This window comes from Hibiscus syriacus, unplaced genomic scaffold (genome assembly GCF_006381635.1).
Source record: "Hibiscus syriacus cultivar Baekdansim isolate YM2019G1 unplaced genomic scaffold, ASM638163v2 tig00111095_pilon, whole genome shotgun sequence".
In the NCBI taxonomy this organism is placed as follows: Eukaryota; Viridiplantae; Streptophyta; class Magnoliopsida; order Malvales; family Malvaceae; genus Hibiscus; species Hibiscus syriacus.
Genome location: NW_024062980.1, coordinates 1,133,416 through 1,143,162, shown reverse-complemented (window position 1 = coordinate 1,143,162; position 9,747 = coordinate 1,133,416). Strand labels below are relative to the sequence as shown.

General features: G+C 33.2%; 1 pseudogene; it reads left to right on the top strand.

The window, feature by feature from the left end:
• The first annotated feature begins 1,191 nt into the window (after positions 1-1,191).
• Positions 1,192-3,158, top strand: LOC120152673 (annotated as a pseudogene).
• The last annotated feature ends 6,589 nt before the right edge of the window (positions 3,159-9,747 follow it).

The window sequence follows — 9,747 nt, the reverse complement described above, 5'->3', positions numbered from 1 at the left end:
TCGAAACTTTGTGTACTGAAAGTTTTCCAATGGCTCCAAACCTTCCAAACGACTAGAAACGGCTAGTAACTCATTCCAACATATAAAAACAAGTTCAAGACAGTTGAAGAAGGTAACACAACACCTATCCAAGCAATCAAACACAAAAGAAAAGCTTTTCATTCTTTATTTCTCTTTCTCTTGTAAATATTTGTGTTTTTGTGAGCTTTAATTTGTAAATACATTCCTTTTTAGAGGTTTTCTTGTTTACAATTCTTTTCCTTTGTAAATGGGCTTTTGTTCTAGTTTAGTCAAGTGAAAAACTAGGGAGTTGTAAATGTTACTCTTGATCCTTGAAAAAGAAAGAACAAATTAGTGGATTTGTTGGAAAATCCTAAGTGAGGAGCACTCTTGATCCTTGAAAAAAGAAAGAACAAATTAGTAGATTTGTTGGAAAATCCTAAGTAAGGAGCTTAGGTAGGGATGTAGACTTGTTGATAAGTCAAACCACTATAAATCATTGTACAAATTTATCTATCTTTATACTCCTTACTCCCTAAACTTCAAAAAACCAATTCACCCCCTCTTGGCATATTTCGGTTGATCGATCGAGCTTCATAATTCCTAATGCTTTTCAGAAGTGATGTCTGATGGTTTGAAGTTTTCAAATAAAAAAATTCGTGGAGCTTGTGTTAGTTTCGGTTAAACATATATTAGATTTGTGTTCATAAAGGCGAGATAAGTTTGTTGAAAATTTTTGAAACTCATTAACTTTCTGTGACGGTGGCTGATGGTAAACAGGACTACACTTGATATAGTGATCGAAATATGAGTTTCGTTAACATTGAGGTAGAGAAAAAAAAGGAAGAAAAAGGAAAAAGATGAGAAAAGAAAAAATAATTTTTTATAGTAATCCAAAATAACATCATTTTAGTTTAATTTTAATTGTTTATAAGATTTCTAAACGATATTACTTTGATGTAAATTGTCATGCCATATCATTAATTATTTAAACGTAGAGTGACCAAACGAGGAACATTTCGAAAGTTGAGTGATTAAATTTAAAAAATAGATTTCAGTAATCATAATAAGAGTAGGATGTAATTTGAGTGATGAAAAAGGTAATTTACCCTTACTATTATTCTGAAACATTTTCCCATTCTTGTATATAGGCCACATCAACAGATCGTTCATCATCTAGCTTTAGTTTTCTTTGCAAATAAAAAGGATCAAAAGAAAATGTTAGCAGTTTTCGAAAAATCGATTGCCAAGAGCCCTGATGCTCTTAATGTTCCTGGTGACTCTGGCGCAGCTTCAGCACTTAACAATGGCTTTTGGCTGCCCATTCGCCTCTATTCATCCCGGTTCTGTCACTGTCAATCTTGGTTCTTCGGGTTTCATGGCTTACTCTCTCGAAAAGCAAAACCCACTTCTTCCCAGGTAACTTTTTCATCATCTTCAAGATTTCATTATTGGATCTTTTTTTTCCTTTCAGTTTCTTTTTACTGATTTAGTCATGAATATTCTCTTCTTATTTTCTTTTTCCTTATTGTTTGCTCTGATTATGCTTTTTTTTGTGTGGCTCAAATTTGATGCAAAGATTTTATGTGTATTATTGATTTGCAGGAAACCTAAGTTCGTGTTTTTTTAATTTAGTTGTTACATCTTTCTTCACACTACTTGAAATTTTTTGCTTGTTCACTTATGAGATTTTGAGGGTTGAAGTATCTAGATATAGTTTCTTTATAAAATTGCAGTTTAGTCCTTAGACATTAGAACCAAACAATTTAATCCCAAAATACTCCATGTCCGTGCAAATAAGTAGAATTGATGCTTGTGTTAATCCCTAAATATGGTTTCTTTTATGATGAAAGTTTAAGATAGATTGACTATATTTGGGGTGTGGGTGAGTGTTGGATGCAAATATTTTCTCCCCATGCTCTTAGAGGCAGGGATGGACGCAAGATTATATGTTAGGAGTGCGAATTTAAGAGTTTATATTAGAAATTTTGGGGTGCTTCAAGGCTGAAAAAATAAATTATCAATAGAAAATACCAAAAAAATTGCTTAAACTATATATGAATTTGAAATTTCCAGGGGTCTGACCGCCCTCCCTTGGTCTATGCTTAGAGGGTCATCTCCCCATATATAGATCGTGGGTATTGGGCATGGATTGTTTAAACGTGATCATATTAGGATGTTGTTGAGCGGTCAATGTTTCTGGATTTTGCATGATTATGTTTATTAATTCCCTATGTCAAGATTTGTCATAACAAGATTGTTACAAGTTTATTTGTTTCGGTTTATTGTTTTCACTATGCTACGGAGATTTGGAAGCTTACTTTTCATGATTTTTCTTACGTTCCCAGAATCTTTGCTGTTGTGGATGACATTTTCTGCTTGTTTCAAGGCCACATCGAGAATGTTGCTGTTCTTAAGCAACAATATGGCTTGAACAAGACTGCAAATGAGGGAATCATCGTCATTGAAGCTTACCGAACACTCCGAGACAGAGGTCCATACCCTCCTGATCAGGTTGTAAGAGATATCCAAGGGAAGTTTGCTTTTGTTATCTACGATAGCTCTTCGAAAGCCACATTTATAGCTTCAGTAAGTGAATCCAAATTCATTGTTAGGTTTCTTCTTCAATATGGTGTAGTTTTTCACGTTTATCTTCTGCAGGATGCTGATGGAAGTGTACCTTTCTTCTGGGGAACCGATGCTGAAGGCCATCTTGTTCTTGCGGATGATACGGAGACCGTCAAGAAAGTTTGCTGGAAGTCTTTTGCCCCATTCCCGAAAGGTAAATCACGGCTCCATAACATATCTGTATCCAGCTATAGTAGCATGAGAACTTCGATGCCTGATGTTTTGCAGTTCCCCCCGTTTACTTTTCAGGGTGCTTCTTCACATCCTCCGGAGGGTTAAGGAGCTACGAGCATCCTCTGAACGAGTTGAAGCCGGTGCCGAGGGTGGACAGTTCAGGTCATGTCTGCGGTGCAACTTTCAGCGTCGATGTAGAGGCAAAGAAGGAATCTACCGGTATGAAAAAAGTCGGAAGTGCTGCAGATTGGTCTGCTAACTACTGAGCATCGAAACTTCTCCTGCTCGGCACAACGCTTGCTATTGGTAAGCGTCCTGATTCTATCCATCTTTCATAGTCTTCAATTCCGAACATTGTGAATTTTCGGACTCGAAAATTGTTGTCTTATTTTCAGATTAAGATGACACTATAAGCAGAGCAGTTGTCAAGTTTGATTACCATAAAAAATGAGATTGATATGGTACATGACATGGGAGTAATATTTCTCATCATAAATGCTTCTTGATATCTTTTGTCAAAGTAACTCTTTTTCGAATGTTATGAATGAATAAATGTCATTTTTGTGAAAGATATATGATTTAAAAGATGTATGTTTATGCTTGAATGTGGTTGCTTTTATATGTGAAAGAGTAAGCTTTCGAATGATTAACACCATGAATCAAGGAATGCTGCATTGCTCTCTGGTGCCACAACTAATGGCCAACTGTGGCTGCCGTCTGTTTTTTCCTCTCACTTCATTTCTACCGGTAACAACGAGCTTACCGAGTTATGAACTCAACTACTCCTGTAACTCTCTCTAATCCTTCCCGAGTCACTTATTCAGATATGGTCGAGTTGATTTACGTTATGTTGATTTGTTGGGAGAAGAAGAAAGGCATTACACCATTCCTCGACCGCTAACTCTATTGTGGATACAAAGCAAGAGGATTAATATATCCATGCTCATCTGTACATATAGTGCCTGCCTGCTGCTGCTTCATCACCCAAGTCTTTTGTTGGGAGAATGTAGTGTAATAGTAGCACAGCACTGCAACTGGTGGGGCATTGAATAAAACTAGGGTTCAACCTTCTACAAATCAATCTACCTTCAAACTATGAAAACCTTTCAACTTCTCTCACTTCTCCACTCGGCTACAACAGTTACATGACAGTTTTTTAATTTACAAACGGATTGCATGCACTCACAAGCAACAGATACGACTTTGGCGTATATAGAGGAGGAAGTTTGTAAAATGTTACGAATCGTACCGTTAGCAGTTAACTGTTTCTTAATAATTAAGTTACGGTTAATCAAATTTAGTACGATTAACCAACTATTTAGATCAAATGGTACAATTATTTATGCTTCGGTTTCCTCTTTTTCTCAACGAATTCGTAAAATTTTCCGATTGCCATCACCCTATGCTTTCTTAAGATTAGGTATCACCCGTAGAACTTAAAATGTGCAAGGAAAGTCACTTGTAAACGAAGATCAGATTCTTATCTTAAAACTAAAGTTAGCTTATCTAATAGCGCATCGATGCTTCAGATGAAACATATCATTAAGATTTCACATCTATAAAGAGATTCTCACGCATTTAACTGAAAATATGCATCAATATTTGTGGTGACGGATTTTAAAGTATTTTTGATGGTGAATATATGCCTATTAACAATATTTTTTTATATGGGGTGGATATAAATAAAAATTCACGGTGGAAACCATCGATAAAATGAATAACTAACATAAAGAAACTCGAATTTCATGATCGTCACTTGCCCATCCTGAATCACACTTACATTTGTCATTGGATGCCCGTATGGTAAAGCACGAACGGAATAACATTATTTAAATGCGTAGTATCAAAATCAATCTAACATTTACTAAAATGATAATTTTGGCCTATATCTTTTTTGAGTATTTTGTTCCACAATATTTTATTTTGGGACAAAAGTCCCCTTCATAGATGGAAATCATTAGTAAAGTCCCCTCCATAGATGGAAATCATTTGTAAATAAATGGTAAACTCTCCAGAACATGAACTTTTTTTTATCATAAAATGAAACGTTAGGGGATAAAATGTTCCATAATAAAATAATAAGAGTCAAAATGACAATTTCATCAAACATTAGAGGACTTTTGTCCTAAAATAAGATATTGGTAGCCGAAATATTTAAAAAAATAAAGATTAAAATAATGATTTCAATAAATATTAGGGGCTAATTTTAATATTATGCCTGAATTAAGTGATTGTTTTTTTTAAAGAAGTTTTACCAATCTACCTCCTAGCTCTAGAAACAAGGCACTTAAAGCCGGATCCTGCAAGGGGAAAAATAATGACAGATCAACTTCAAAACATAAGAACATTTATTGCATATTACATGATTAATCAATGCTAAATAAATGAACCTGATCCACTATGGAAATAAACAACAATAATATAAACGCCCTGAAAATTAATAATAATTAATAGGATAAATTATTTATTGTTATGAATATTTATTTATAGAGATATTTATATCTATCTTTTATCTCTATCTGTAAGATATGGTTTTTATATATTTTAGTATTAGGATTTTAATATCAATTAAAGTTAGAGTTCTATATGATATCTACTTCTTATGTTTATAAATATGAAATTAAGAGAAAACATTGTTGACCACTCATTAATAATACAATTCTCCTCTTTTATTCTTATACTTTTTGTTCTTCTTATTCCATTATTGCTTCGTTTTGCTTATTTTATAACACATTATTAGCACGAGTTTACTCGGGGTATTTTAGTTAAAGATCAAAATTTATCTCTATCAATTTTGAGGTAAGTCATCCATTTATCATTGCTCTTATTTTCTTGATTAGTTATTTATTTTCGTTTCAAAGTTGCATCATAATCTAAATCATTTATATTTTATGCCTTAATTAGTTCTAAATTTGATCATTAATTATGAAGGAAATAGTTATTTATATTTTAGTTCTATATTTTTTAGATTTTCTTGATCATTTATATTTCACGGTTGTTTAATTATAATCTTAATTAAGGATGATTCTTCTACGCTCGACGAGCAGCGATGAGCACCATTAATTTAGTTTATAAAAATTTAAATTCTAAAGGACTCAACATATAATTATAAATTAGTTAAAAATCTAAAGATAAAATATTTAAAATAAAGGGTAAACTATACCAGTGACAAGCTAACTATTGCTTCTTTTCATTTTGACCAATATTTTTGAAATTTTGTCAATCAAGCCACTCAACTATTTAAATGCATTCAATTAAGCCATATGACGTTAATATTTAACGGAGAAGCTGATTTGACAGTTAAAATATTTGATATGTTACATTTGATTGTTACTTATATATTCTATAAATTTAGTCCTAATTTTAATAAGTTAAAACAAACTTAACCCTCAAATCAAATGATGCATGTATAATGACCCAAAATTTAACTTTTTATTTTAATTTTAAAAGTTATGAAATATTCTATATTTATAACAAAATAAAATTTATAACAAAACCCTTTTTCTAAAAACTTGAAAACTAAGTAATAATTTATGATATTAAATTTAAAGCAAACTAATTTATCGCCCTTTTGATATATGTCAATCTCTTAGTGCAAAATTTTCATGCTAAGTCCACCAAAAATTATCAGTATAAACTTTTATTAAAGATTGACATAAATATTTTATGGTAGGAGATGAATTTTTAAAATTTTAAAGGAAAACTGTATCAAACGTGAAAGAAATACATGTCAACTTTTTCTATTAGAAATTTAATCGATAAAAATTTCTTAGTTTTACAGGTTAGACTATATAACATTTTCTAGTAGAATGTCATTTACAAATAGTAGTAGGATAAAAATTTTGTCAAGTGAAATTTATATGCATTGGCTAATCAACTATATTTTCAAGGTTATGGTACCATTGACGGGATGCTTTTGAGAACCATAAATGGAATTTCTAGTAAATATTTTGTTTTGCTATAAACATAGAATATGTCGTAACTTTTAAAATCTTTTAAAATTAAAGATTTGAGGGTTAAGTTTATTTTAATTTATTAAAATTAGGACCAAATTGATAAAATATATATAAGTAACATTGACCAAATGTTAATTATACAAAATATTTTAACTGTCATATCATCTTCTCCGTTAAATATTAACGGAAAGTGACTTAAATGAATGCATTTAAATAGCTGAGTGACATGATTGACAAAATTTCAAAAATATTGGTCAAAATGAAAAGGGTCAATAGTTAGGTGGTCACTGGTATAGTTTACCCTTTATTTTAAATAATTTATCTTTAAATTTTTAATTAATTTATAATTATACGTTGAGTCCTTTAGAATTTAAATTTTTATAAATTAAATTAATAGTGCTCGTCGTTAGTGGTACTCATCGTTACTTGTCGAGCGCCGTAGAATTTTCCTTTAATTAATGTTAGTTATATGTTTTGGATTCCACCTCTGTTACTAATCCTTTATTCTTATTATAATTTTGTACATCTATTTATCGATAAAGAAAAGAAGAAAAATGGTGTTATCAATACTAAATAATGTCCTTTTCAACTGCGATTGTAATATAAGTTTGTGTTGGTTTTGCATTTAGTTGGTGTTATTGTTGGGAAATAAAACGAGAACAGGTAATTTCCCTATAATCAGATTAGTGAGAATGCGAAATAAAAACAGAAAAATAATACCCGAAATTGATAACGGAGTTCAACCAATTGTGCTTACGTCTCTGGACTGCTGCATATATTTTACTAAAGAGAAAATTTACAGGTGTTTACAAAACACTCACTACTCACTAGAAAACTCTCTAGTATTGGGAGAAAAAATGATTTGGGATTTTGGGATGATTTTGAATCTAAATGAGCTAGGGTATTTATAGTTGAAACTTAGGGATTAATCTTTGAAAATACCCTAAAGTGCAATGACTAAAATTGCATTTTCCTCATTTTTATTTCAAACAAAGTGATTGCCTAATTTTGAACAAATTAGCAGCCCATGTTTTCTTCATTTAGCCGCCGGCTGCCACTAAACTTCAATAATTGTGGCTGCCAATTGTTGAATATTCAACAATCTCCCACTTGAAGACTGATTTTAATCTGTCTTCACACCTCGATTAATGCAACAACATTTCTGGTCTTGTTATTCTAGCAAGCCAACTGAAGCTGAACACAACTTCAGTTTGTCCGTAGTCATCGTCTTTGTCAACATATCTGCAGGATTTTGAGCTCCACTGATCTTTTCAAGTTTCAGAATCCCATCTTCTAGAAGAGACCGGATAAAATGATATCTCAATTGTATGTGCTTCGTTCTGGAATAAAAATATGGATTCTTTGCTAGATGAATAGCACTTTGACTGTCGCAATACAAGACATTGTTTTCTTGTTTCTTGCCTAACTCTTCCAAGAAACTTTGGAGCCAAACCATCTCCTTGCTAGCTTCCGTAACAGTGACATATTCTGATTTAGTTGTGGAGAGAGCAACTATCTTTTGTAGTTGAGAAACCTAACTCATTGCAGTACCTCCTAAAGTATAGACATATCCTGTAGTGCTCATTCTGATGTCAACATTTTCGGCTAAGTCAGCATCTACATAGCCTGTCAGTATCGTATATCCACCTTTGAAACAAAGTGCTTTGTTTATAGTACCCCGTAGATATCTGAGGATCCATTTGACAGCTTCACAGTGTACCTTGCCTGGATTATTCATGTACCTGCTAACAGCTCCCACTGCATGAGCAATATCTGGTCTGGTACAAACCATGGCATACATCAGACTTCCAATTGCTGAGGCATACGGCACCTTCACCATGTGTGCACGTTCTTCCTCTGTCTTTGGTGACTATTCTTTGGAGAGTCTAAAGTGAACACCTAAAGGTGTACTTACTGGTTTAGCATCTTACATGTTGAACCTGGAGAGTACTTTGTTGATGTACTCAGCCTGTGATAACATCAAAGTCCCTGACTTTGTGTCTCTCTTGATCCTCATCCCAAGAATATGCTTCACAACGCCCAAATCTTTCATTGCAAATTGCTTCGACAATTTTTGTTTCAAGTTTATAATCTCTTGCATGTCTGAACCTGCAACAAGCATATCATCAACGTACAACAATAAAATAATGAAGTTGTTGTCGAACTTCTTGATGTAGTAACAGTGATCTGCTTGACATCTGGTAAAGCCACTGCTACCCATGAAACTATCGAACTTCTTGTACCACTGTCTAGAAGCTTGTTTTAAACCATACAAGCTCTTCTTCAACCTGCATACCAGGTTTTTATTGCTTGCATCTATGAAGCCTTTTGGCTGCCTCATATAGATTTTTTTTTCCAAATCACCATGAAGGAAAACTGTCTTTACATCTAACTGCTCAAGATGTAAATTTTCTGCAGCTACAATTTTCAACATCAGCCTGATTGTAGACAGTTTTACAACTGGAGAGAAAATTTTATTGTAGTCAATATCTTCCTTTTGCTGAAACCCTTTGACAACCAATCTTGCTTTGTAGCGTTTGCTCCCATCGTGCTCTTCTTTGATCCTGTATATCCACTTGTTATGGAGCGTTTTCTTGCCTGGTGGTAATTCAGCTAATTTCCACGTCTGATTTGACATAAGTGAGTCCATCTCATCTTTCATGGAAGACTCCCACTTGACTGAATCCTCCACCTGCATTGCTTCATCATAGCACTTTGGTTCACCATTGTCAGTCAGCAACAAGTAGTGCAAAGAAGGCAAATAACGCTGGGTTGGTTTAGGAATTCTGGAGGAACGTCTCAGTTCTGGTGTGCATGGTTCTTCTTGAACTGCTTCAGGACTGATTTGAACATCATTTCCAGAAATCTCCTTGAACTCAGCAAATTCCTTTGTTTCAGCTTCGGTATTGGAGCTACTTGATTCTATGGTTGCCATGTCTTTGTACATCACATTCTCATTGAAAATAAAATCTCTGCTTCTAATGATCTT